The sequence below is a fragment of the Salmo salar genome, chromosome 24, assembly GCF_965601325.2.
Source record: "Salmo salar chromosome 24, fSalSal1, whole genome shotgun sequence".
Lineage (NCBI taxonomy): Eukaryota > Metazoa > Chordata > Actinopteri > Salmoniformes > Salmonidae > Salmo > Salmo salar.
In genome coordinates, this window is record NC_138314.1 from 41630682 (window position 1) to 41639903 (window position 9222).

Sequence of the window (9222 nt, forward strand, 5' to 3'; positions counted from 1 at the left end):
ATGTCTTCTTCCTCTCTGGTAAAATGTTTACATGGATGTGTTCTTCCTCTCTGGTAAAATGTTTACATGGATGTGTTCTTCCTTTCTGGTATACTTTTTACATGGATGTCATCTTCTTCTCTGGTATAATGTTTACATGGATGTCTTCTTCTTCTCTGGTATAATGTTTACATGGATGTCTTCCTCTTCTCTGGTATAATGTTTACATGGATGTGTTCTTCCTCTCTGGTATAATGTTTACATGGATGTCTTCTTCTTCTCTGGTATAATGTTTACATGGATGTGTTCTTCCTCTCTGGTATAATGTTTACATGGATGTCTTCTTCCTCTCTGGTATAATGTTTACATGGATGTCTTCTTCTTCTCTGGTATAATGTTTACATGGATGTCTTCTTCCTCTCTGGTATAATCTTTACATGGATGTGTTCTTCCTCTCTGGTATAATGTTTACATGGATGTCTTCTTCTTCTCTGGCATAATGTTTACATGGATGTGTTCTTCCTCTCTGGTATAATGTTTACATGGATGTCTTCTTCCTCTCTGGTATAATGTTTACATGGATGTCTTCTTCTTCTCTGGTATAATGTTTACATGGATGTCTTCTTCTTCTCTGGTATAATGTTTACATGGATGTCTTCTTCTTCTCTGGTAAATTGTTTACATGGATGTTTTCTTCTTCTCTGGTATAATGTTTACATGGATGTCTTCTTCCTCTGGTATAATGTTTACATGGATGTCTTCTTCCTCTCTGGTATAATGTTTACATGGATGTCTTCTTCTTCTCTGGTATAATGTTAACATGGATGTCTTCTTTCTCTGGTATAATGTTTACATGGATGTCTTCTTCTTCTCTGTTCTAATGTTTACATGGATGTCTTCCTCTCTGGTATAATGTTTACATGGATGTCTTCCTCTCTGGTATAATGTTTACATGGATGTCTTCCTCTTCTCTGTTATAATGTTTACATGGATGTCTTCTTCCTCTCTGGTAAAATGTTTACATGGATGTCTTCTTCTTCTCTGGTATAATGTTTACATGGATGTGTTCTTCCTCTCTGGTAAAATGTTTACATGGATGTGTTCTTCCTTTCTGGTATAATGTTTACATGGATGTCTTCTTCTTCTCTGGTATAATGTTTACATGGATGTCTTCTTCTTCTCTGGTATAATGTTTACATGGATGTCTTCTTCCTCTCTGGTATAATGTTTACATGGATGTCTTCTTCTTCTCTGGAATAATGTTTACATGGATGTCTTCCTCTTCTCTGGTATAATGTTTACATGGATGTCTTCCTCTCTGGTATAATGTTTACATGGATGTCTTCCTCTCTGGTATAATGTTTACATGGATGTCTTCTTCTTCTCTGGTATAATGTTTACATGGATGTCTTCCTCTCTGGTATAATGTTTACATGGATGTCTTCTTCTTCTCTGGTATAATGTTAACATGGATGTCTTCTTTCTCTGGTATAATGTTTACATGGATGTCTTCTTCTTCTCTGTTATAATGTTTACATGGATGTCTTCTTCTTCTCTGGTATAATGTTTACATGGATGTCTTCTTCCTCTCTGGTATAATGTTTACATGGATGTCTTCTTCCTTTCTGGTATAATGTTTACATGGATGTCTTCTTCTTCTCTGGAATAATGTTTACATGGATGTCTTCCTCTTCTCTGGTATAATGTTTACATGGATGTCTTCCTCTCTGGTATAATGTTTACATGGATGTCTTCTTCTTCTCTGGTATAATGTTTACATGGATGTCTTCCTCTTCTCTGGTATAATGTTTACATGGATGTCTTCTTCTTCTCTGGTATAATGTTTACATGGATGTCTTCTTCCTCTCTGGTATAATGTTTACATGGATGTCTTCTTCTTCTCTGGTATAATGTTTACATGGATGTGTTCTTCTTCTCTGGTATAATGTTTACATGGATGTCTTCCTCTTCTCTGGTATAATGTTTACATGGATGTCTTCTTCTTCTCTGGTATAATGTTTACATGGATGTGTTCTTCCTCTCTGGTATAATGTTTACATGGATGTGTTCTTCCTCTCTGGTATAATGTTTACATGGATGTCTTCTTCCTCTCTGGTATAATGTTTACTTGGATGTCTTCCTCTCTGGTATAATGTTTACATGGATGTCTTCCTCTCTGGTATAATGTTTACATGGATGTCTTCCTCTCTGGTATAATGTTTACATGGATGTGTTCTTCTTCTCTGGTATAATGTTTACATGGATGTCTTCTTCTTCTCTGGTATAATGTTTACATGGATGTCTTCCTCTTCTCTGGTATAATGTTTACATGGATGTCTTCTTCCTCTCTGGTAAAATGTTTACATGGATGTGTTCTTCCTCTCTGGTAAAATGTTTACATGGATGTGTTCTTCCTTTCTGGTATAATGTTTACATGGAAGTCTTCTTCTTCTCTGGTATAATGTTTACATGGATGTCTTCTTCTTCTCTGGTATAATGTTTACATGGATGTCTTCTTCCTCTCTGGTATAATGTTTACATGGATGTCTTCTTCTTCTCTGGTATAATGTTTACATGGATGTCTTCTTCTTCTCTGGTATAATGTTTACATGGATGTCTTCTTCTCTGGTATAATGTTTACATGGATGTCTTCTTCCTCTCTGGTATAATATTTACATGGATGTCTTCTTCCTCTCTGGTAAAATGTTTACATGGATGTGTTCTTCCTCTCTGGTAAAATGTTTACATGGATGTGTTCTTCCTTTCTGGTATACTTTTTACATGGATGTCATCTTCTTCTCTGGTATAATGTTTACATGGATGTCTTCTTCTTCTCTGGTATAATGTTTACATGGATGTCTTCCTCTTCTCTGGTATAATGTTTACATGGATGTGTTCTTCCTCTCTGGTATAATGTTTACATGGATGTCTTCTTCTTCTCTGGTATAATGTTTACATGGATGTGTTCTTCCTCTCTGGTATAATGTTTACATGGATGTCTTCTTCCTCTCTGGTATAATGTTTACATGGATGTCTTCTTCTTCTCTGGTATAATGTTTACATGGATGTCTTCTTCCTCTCTGGTATAATCTTTACATGGATGTGTTCTTCCTCTCTGGTATAATGTTTACATGGATGTCTTCTTCTTCTCTGGCATAATGTTTACATGGATGTGTTCTTCCTCTCTGGTATAATGTTTACATGGATGTCTTCTTCCTCTCTGGTATAATGTTTACATGGATGTCTTCTTCTTCTCTGGTATAATGTTTTCATGGATGTCTTCTTCTTCTCTGGTATAATGTTTACATGGATGTCTTCTTCTTCTCTGGTATAATGTTTACATGGATGTCTTCTTCTTCTCTGGTAAAATGTTTACATGGATGTTTTCTTCTTCTCTGGTATAATGTTTACATGGATGTCTTCTTCCTCTGGTATAATGTTTACATGGATGTCTTCTTCCTCTCTGGTATAATGTTTACATGGATGTCTTCTTCTTCTCTGGTATAATGTTAACATGGATGTCTTCTTTCTCTGGTATAATGTTTACATGGATGTCTTCTTCTTCTCTGTTCTAATGTTTACATGGATGTCTTCCTCTCTGGTATAATGTTTACATGGATGTCTTCCTCTCTGGTATAATGTTTACATGGATGTCTTCCTCTTCTCTGTTATAATGTTTACATGGATGTCTTCTTCCTCTCTGGTAAAATGTTTACATGGATGTCTTCTTCTTCTCTGGTATAATGTTTACATGGATGTGTTCTTCCTCTCTGGTAAAATGTTTACATGGATGTGTTCTTCCTTTCTGGTATAATGTTTACATGGATGTCTTCTTCTTCTCTGGTATAATGTTTACATGGATGTCTTCTTCTTCTCTGGTATAATGTTTACATGGATGTCTTCTTCCTCTCTGGTATAATGTTTACATGGATGTCTTCTTCTTCTCTGGTATAATGTTTACATGGATGTCTTCTTCTTCTCTGGTATAATGTTTACATGGATGTCTTCTTCTCTGGTATAATGTTTACATGGATGTCTTCTTCCTCTCTGGTATAATATTTACATGGATGTCTTCTTCCTCTCTGGTAAAATGTTTACATGGATGTGTTCTTCCTCTCTGGTAAAATGTTTACATGGATGTGTTCTTCCTTTCTGGTATAATGTTTACATGGATGTCTTCCTCTCTGGTATAATGTTTACATGGATGTCTTCTTCTTCTCTGGTATAATGTTTACATGGATGTCTTCTTCTTCTCTGGTATAATGTTTACATGGATGTCTTCCTCTTCTCTGGTATAATGTTTACATGGATGTGTTCTTCCTCTCTGGTATAATGTTTACATGGATGTCTTCTTCTTCTCTGGTATAATGTTTACATGGATGTGTTCTTCCTCTCTGGTATAATGTTTACATGGATGTCTTCTTCCTCTCTGGTATAATGTTTACATGGATGTCTTCTTCTTCTCTGGTATAATGTTTACATGGATGTCTTCTTCCTCTCTGGTATAATCTTTACATGGATGTGTTCTTCCTCTCTGGTATAATGTTTACATGGATGTCTTCTTCTTCTCTGGTATAATGTTTACATGGATGTGTTCTTCCTCTCTGGTATAATGTTTACATGGATGTCTTCTTCCTCTCTGGTATAATGTTTACATGGATGTCTTCTTCTTCTCTGGTATAATGTTTTCATGGATGTCTTCTTCTTCTCTGGTATAATGTTTACATGGATGTCTTCTTCTTCTCTGGTATAATGTTTACATGGATGTCTTCTTCTCTGGTAAAATGTTTACATGGATGTTTTCTTCTTCTCTGGTATAATGTTTACATGGATGTCTTCTTCCTCTGGTATAATGTTTACATGGATGTCTTCTTCCTCTCTTGTATAATGTTTACATGGATGTCTTCTTCTTCTCTGGTATAATGTTAACATGGATGTCTTCTTTCTCTGGTATAATGTTTACATGGATGTCTTCTTCTTCTCTGTTCTAATGTTTACATGGATGTCTTCCTCTCTGGTATAATGTTTACATGGATGTCTTCCTCTCTGGTATAATGTTTACATGGATGTCTTCTTCTTCTCTGGTATAATGTTTACTTGGATGTCTTCCTCTCTGGTATAATGTTTACATGGATGTCTTCTTCTCTGGTATAATGTTTACATGGATGTCTTCTTCTTCTTCTCTGGTATAATGTTTACATGGATGTCTTCTTCTTCTCTGGTATAATGTTTACATGGATGTCTTCTTCCTCTGGTATAATGTTTACATGGATGTCTTCTTCTTCTCTGGTAAAATGTTTACATGGATGTCTTCTTCTTCTCTGGTATAATGTTTACATGGATGTCTTCTTCTCTGGTATAATGTTTACATGGATGTCTTCTTCCTCTCTGGTATAATGTTTATATGGATGTCTTCTTCCTCTCTGGTAAAATGTTTAGATGGATGTGTTCTTCCTCTCTGGTAAAATGTTTACATGGATGTGTTCTTCCTCTCTGGTATAATGTTTACATGGATGTCTTCTTCCTCTCTGGCAAAATGTTTACATGGATGTGTTCTTCCTCTCTGGTATAATGTTTACATGGATGTGTTCTTCCTCTCTGGTATAATGTTTACATGGATGTCTTCTTCTTCTCTGGAATAATGTTTACATGGATGTCTTCCTCTTCTCTGGTATAATGTTTACATGGATGTCTTCCTCTCTGGTATAATGTTTACATGGATGTCTTCCTCTCTGGTATAATGTTTACATGGATGTCTTCTTCTTCTCTGGTATAATGTTTACATGGATGTCTTCCTCTCTGGTATAATGTTTACATGGATGTCTTCTTCTTCTCTGGTATAATGTTAACATGGATGTCTTCTTTCTCTGGTATAATGTTTACATGGATGTCTTCTTCTTCTCTGTTATAATGTTTACATGGATGTCTTCTTCTTCTCTGGTATAATGTTTACATGGATGTCTTCTTCCTCTCTGGTATAATGTTTACATGGATGTCTTCTTCCTTTCTGGTATAATGTTTACATGGATGTCTTCTTCTTCTCTGGAATAATGTTTACATGGATGTCTTCCTCTTCTCTGGTATAATGTTTACATGGATGTCTTCCTCTCTGGTATAATGTTTACATGGATGTCTTCTTCTTCTCTGGTATAATGTTTACATGGATGTCTTCCTCTTCTCTGGTATAATGTTTACATGGATGTCTTCTTCTTCTCTGGTATAATGTTTACATGGATGTCTTCTTCTTCTCTGGAATAATGTTTACATGGATGTCTTCCTCTTCTCTGGTATAATGTTTACATGGATGTCTTCCTCTCTGGTATAATGTTTACATGGATGTCTTCCTCTCTGGTATAATGTTTACATGGATGTCTTCTTCTTCTCTGGTATAATGTTTACATGGATGTCTTCCTCTCTGGTATAATGTTTACATGGATGTCTTCTTCTTCTCTGGTATAATGTTAACATGGATGTCTTCTTTCTCTGGTATAATGTTTACATGGATGTCTTCTTCTTCTCTGTTATAATGTTTACATGGATGTCTTCTTCTTCTCTGGTATAATGTTTACATGGATGTCTTCTTCCTCTCTGGTATAATGTTTACATGGATGTCTTCTTCCTTTCTGGTATAATGTTTACATGGATGTCTTCTTCTTCTCTGGAATAATGTTTACATGGATGTCTTCCTCTTCTCTGGTATAATGTTTACATGGATGTCTTCCTCTCTGGTATAATGTTTACATGGATGTCTTCTTCTTCTCTGGTATAATGTTTACATGGATGTCTTCCTCTTCTCTGGTATAATGTTTACATGGATGTCTTCTTCTTCTCTGGTATAATGTTTACATGGATGTCTTCTTCCTCTCTGGTATAATGTTTACATGGATGTCTTCTTCTTCTCTGGTATAATGTTTACATGGATGTGTTCTTCTTCTCTGGTATAATGTTTACATGGATGTCTTCCTCTTCTCTGGTATAATGTTTACATGGATGTCTTCTTCTTCTCTGGTATAATGTTTACATGGATGTGTTCTTCCTCTCTGGTATAATGTTTACATGGATGTGTTCTTCCTCTCTGGTATAATGTTTACATGGATGTCTTCTTCCTCTCTGGTATAATGTTTACTTGGATGTCTTCCTCTCTGGTATAATGTTTACATGGATGTCTTCCTCTCTGGTATAATGTTTACATGGATGTCTTCCTCTCTGGTATAATGTTTACATGGATGTGTTCTTCTTCTCTGGTATAATGTTTACATGGATGTCTTCTTCTTCTCTGGTATAATGTTTACATGGATGTCTTCCTCTTCTCTGGTATAATGTTTACATGGATGTCTTCTTCCTCTCTGGTAAAATGTTTACATGGATGTGTTCTTCCTCTCTGGTAAAATGTTTACATGGATGTGTTCTTCCTTTCTGGTATAATGTTTACATGGAAGTCTTCTTCTTCTCTGGTATAATGTTTACATGGATGTCTTCTTCTTCTCTGGTATAATGTTTACATGGATGTCTTCTTCCTCTCTGGTATAATGTTTACATGGATGTCTTCTTCTTCTCTGGTATAATGTTTACATGGATGTCTTCTTCTTCTCTGGTATAATGTTTACATGGATGTCTTCTTCTCTGGTATAATGTTTACATGGATGTCTTCTTCCTCTCTGGTATAATATTTACATGGATGTCTTCTTCCTCTCTGGTAAAATGTTTACATGGATGTGTTCTTCCTCTCTGGTAAAATGTTTACATGGATGTGTTCTTCCTTTCTGGTATACTTTTTACATGGATGTCATCTTCTTCTCTGGTATAATGTTTACATGGATGTCTTCTTCTTCTCTGGTATAATGTTTACATGGATGTCTTCCTCTTCTCTGGTATAATGTTTACATGGATGTGTTCTTCCTCTCTGGTATAATGTTTACATGGATGTCTTCTTCTTCTCTGGTATAATGTTTACATGGATGTGTTCTTCCTCTCTGGTATAATGTTTACATGGATGTCTTCTTCCTCTCTGGTATAATGTTTACATGGATGTCTTCTTCTTCTCTGGTATAATGTTTACATGGATGTCTTCTTCCTCTCTGGTATAATCTTTACATGGATGTGTTCTTCCTCTCTGGTATAATGTTTACATGGATGTCTTCTTCTTCTCTGGCATAATGTTTACATGGATGTCTTCTTCTTCTCTGGAATAATGTTTACATGGATGTCTTCCTCTTCTCTGGTATAATGTTTACATGGATGTCTTCCTCTCTGGTATAATGTTTACATGGATGTCTTCTTCTTCTCTGGTATAATGTTTACATGGATGTCTTCCTCTTCTCTGGTATAATGTTTACATGGATGTCTTCTTCTTCTCTGGTATAATGTTTACATGGATGTCTTCTTCCTCTCTGGTATAATGTTTACATGGATGTCTTCTTCTTCTCTGGTATAATGTTTACATGGATGTGTTCTTCTTCTCTGGTATAATGTTTACATGGATGTCTTCCTCTTCTCTGGTATAATGTTTACATGGATGTCTTCTTCTTCTCTGGTATAATGTTTACATGGATGTGTTCTTCCTCTCTGGTATAATGTTTACATGGATGTGTTCTTCCTCTCTGGTATAATGTTTACATGGATGTCTTCTTCCTCTCTGGTATAATGTTTACATGGATGTCTTCCTCTCTGGTATAATGTTTACATGGATGTCTTCCTCTCTGGTATAATGTTTACATGGATGTCTTCCTCTCTGGTATAATGTTTACATGGATGTGTTCTTCTTCTCTGGTATAATGTTTACATGGATGTCTTCTTCTTCTCTGGTATAATGTTTACATGGATGTCTTCCTCTTCTCTGGTATAATGTTTACATGGATGTCTTCTTCCTCTCTGGTAAAATGTTTACATGGATGTGTTCTTCCTCTCTGGTAAAATGTTTACATGGATGTGTTCTTCCTTTCTGGTATAATGTTTACATGGAAGTCTTCTTCTTCTCTGGTATAATGTTTACATGGATGTCTTCTTCTTCTCTGGTATAATGTTTACATGGATGTCTTCTTCCTCTCTGGTATAATGTTTACATGGATGTCTTCTTCTTCTCTGGTATAATGTTTACATGGATGTCTTCTTCTTCTCTGGTATAATGTTTACATGGATGTCTTCTTCTCTGGTATAATGTTTACATGGATGTCTTCTTCCTCTCTGGTATAATATTTACATGGATGTCTTCTTCCTCTCTGGTAAAATGTTTACATGGATGTG